Genomic DNA, 3,720 nt, shown 5'->3' on the forward strand with positions numbered 1-3,720 from the left:
GTTTTTGTAATTCTCATCATCTCAAGTTAATAATGATGACTTTTGACCTAACATTTTGAACTTCGTTCCGTTATCCTTCGTTATGTTGTCTGTTCATCCGTTTGATCAGTTTAACTGTGAAATATGGTGCTTGTTGTGCTGTCCTTACGCACAAGATTCATTTTAATTATCACATGGGGTGCTTGTATTTAATTTTGATTTCACATATATATCATTCATGAGTATCATATTATGTTGCTATTTTACGTAGTTTGGTATTAAGCTTCAAGTTAATCTCATGTTAGTGTGAGGGTAGTACTGTGAGATAAGTATGTTAGTCCATATAGAGTTCTATGTTTGCATTATTTGCAGTCTGCTTTTACTCTTGAGTTCCCAACCTAGTTAGTGTCAATTAAGATCTTATTCTGTTCATGGAACACCTTATATGATCTGTAACAGTTTTTCATTTTAAATAGTTTCAGTTTTGAGCAAGTATTCAAAGGCAATATTATGTGATAAGTGGCGTTTGGTCTAACCGGAGCTCTATGCGTATGTTGTTTACAATTTATTTTCACTCTTATAGTTTCCATCTTGTCAGCGAATTAAGATTCTAGTTCTGTTTTTAGAACTTGATTAACATGCAACAATTTTAGGTTCTGATTTAACTTCCCCCTTGGTTGAGATTATAAGCATGGCACATACTGCAACTTTCGAGCTTAGTAGAAGATTTATTTGCATGTGATTTAGCTTTCCTTCCCTCCTTATTTTGTCAGATGATAAGCATAAGCATGACATGTACGGTAATTTTAGTGCCTTGTTTTCAAAATTAGAACATTTTATTATGCTGTGAGATTATTTGAATAACTACTTGTCCCTGATTCGTTGTGCTGTATATCTCTTAGGCCTGAACAGTGCAGTTGTTATATGAGTTGTATATGACCTAATGTTCTTTTTGCGTCCTTGGATGTGGGCTTCTGTTTGTTTACTAGTTCTTATTACTAAAGCTACTAACTGAGCATTATATCCTCTTGACTAACTAGAGCAGTCTTAACCGAAAATACTATTTGTTTGTTGTGCTTAACTACTCTTAAATTGTCTGCATGATCTAGTTTTGACGCTCTTTCCGAATAATGTTAATAATGTTATGCCGTTTAACTTGTTTCTTGAGTTCCAATTCCTACAGTTCTAATTTTCTTTTGCTTGACATAGAATATGCTATCTGTTGAAATTATTACTTATCTTGCTATATTATTTGGAACATACATCATAGGGAAATTATTTATCTTGCTATCCGTTTAACAGCCAAGTAGGTGTTGCTATGTCTACTGTTTATTATTTAGTTAAATTAAATAGAAGTCACCTGGAAAATACATCATAGGGATTTTAATTTCTCAACCTTGGTGATCAGCTGTATATAAGTTGGTAGCTTTTTATTTTAGTTCAAATTCAAAAAAACTTGATTCTTTCGGATGGGTTCTTAGTTTCCTTTTAAGCCTGTTCTCCTATTAGAAAGTTCACGCTATCCTTATGCTATACATATTTCTAAATTGAATTTTCTGGCCTATCGGTATTTATTGTTTGTACTGCATTTTCAGTTTTTTGCTAATAATAAATGTTGGGTCAGTCTTGGTATGCCCCCTAACCCTCTTGTTGCTTTGTTCTAGTCTGAATTTGAACTCTGTTCCCTATCCATGTTGCACCGCTTTAAGATATTAGAATCTTTTGATGTGATGTGTGTCTATATCCTTAACAAACTCAAATACATTTATTCATCGCCAGGTAATACCTTGCAAGTTTCTTTGTTGAGAATTAGGTGGGCAAGCTAGTTTGTACTGCTGTTTATTTCATGTTTGCACATCTTATTGACACTGTATAGTTGACATAAAGATTTATTTTGAGAAAGAGTTTGTTTAGTCTTGATTGCTACGTAGTTCTGCGCACTTCACTGACCATCTTGTATGTTGTTAACTTATAATGTTTAAATAACTTATGTGTACCCTTAACAATCTTTTGCTGATTCTACTTGTGATCTAATTATTAAGTACCCTACTTATATGTGAATGTCAAATTGATTAGTACCAGATTTGTTTTCAGACTGTGTGTTTTTCTTTCCTCATCCGTTGCACAATATAATACATCTTGTTTGTTTCAATCTTTACTGTTGTGTTGTTAAAAATGTATGTTTCTCCTATTTGCAGTCACTAGTAATACATGTGGTTTGCGTTAATTTGACTAAATTTAAGAGCAGGTTTTGTAATTAATACTTAATATGTTTTTGACTCTCTTCTTATACCATGACGTAATATAGTATAGTTGGAGGCCCCTTAAAAGTTTTTACCTCAATTGTTTTGTGAAATTGTATTGTATGTATATACGGGGTCACTTCATCTCCTAGATGTTATTCTAACTGTGCGTTCTCACTTTGGGTTTTGCTAGTTCTGTTTGTTTTATCTTTGTGTGACTCCAGGTTTATATGGATAAGATATTTCTTAATGACCTTATACTCGAATTGTGTGAAACTCTGGTCTCAACTTTAATTCAGAATTTGGTTCGATAGCTAATATTGGAATATTTTCTGTCTCCATTTATAATTGTGAATATTTCATACAAAATAGATTAAAGAATAGATGAATCAGAATCATCTCATTGCCTTTTCTGCTTTGTACATTAGGACATGATTTTACTATGTTGCTGGTTGTCAGATCTTATGGGTTTCACCTCTAGCCTACCCCAACTTGTTTGGGACTAAAAGGCTTTGTTGTTGTTGTTGCTGGTGTGCATGTAGAGTCTAGTTATTTATTTCCTTTGTTTGTTTTCACTTTTTGGCTAAAGATTGGTAGCAGAAGGCATTTTGACTTTTTTTGGCACTGTTTATGCCATAGCTTTAGAATTCCCTGTTCCATACTTGTTTGTTTATACAGCATAATGTATCTAGTTACACATTTGTCATAGCAGGCGTGTGCATGTAGTTTAATTATTTATTTTTCCTTTTCGGTTGAAAAACTGGTTGCAGAAGGCATTTTGACCTTTTGGGGACTGTTATTTGCTACTCCGCAGCTTTGTTTCATACTTTTTTCTTTAAACAATATTTATGTATCTTGTTACACCATGAATTGAGATAACATCTAAAGGTAAGTTAGGCCATGAATTCAAACAACAGTTAAGGTGTGACTGACCTTGAAAGGGGTTTAGGGTTGTAAAACTGTAAGCATTCCTTAATTTCTTTCTGTAGTTAAATTGCCTGGCTGTACTTTGTGTTGCGCATCAGAATTATCCTATTCATGAGGTGTAATTAAGTTAAGAAATCTTCTAGGCCATTTCATGCCTATAGTTTTGCAAATAAGTACCTCTCGTAGGTTCAGTAGTACCATGCTTTACGAAATGTGAGTTTATATATTTAACTTTCTTCCAGACATCTTTTCTCGTCGTACAAACTAGGCCATACATTTTGACTCAAAAGTTCATATCATACCATCGTCAAGTTAATTTGGTACTCCCTCTATCTCTTTGTAAGTCAAACTTTCACAATACAAAAAAGTATATAGAAAAGAACCAACATTCACAATACAGAAACAATATCACTAAGATTCATCATAGAATATATTTTCATATTGTATTTGATACTGTAGATGTTGATACTTCTCAAAAAGAAATGGGACTATCTTTTTTCATTGTTATAGCGTTGTTTTGAATATGGCTATTTTATCTTTTTTGAGAAAACGCAAAAAGGCTTTTGCGTTT

The sequence above is a fragment of the Triticum aestivum genome, chromosome 5B (genome assembly GCF_018294505.1).
Source record: "Triticum aestivum cultivar Chinese Spring chromosome 5B, IWGSC CS RefSeq v2.1, whole genome shotgun sequence".
Taxonomy (NCBI): Eukaryota; Viridiplantae; Streptophyta; class Magnoliopsida; order Poales; family Poaceae; genus Triticum; species Triticum aestivum.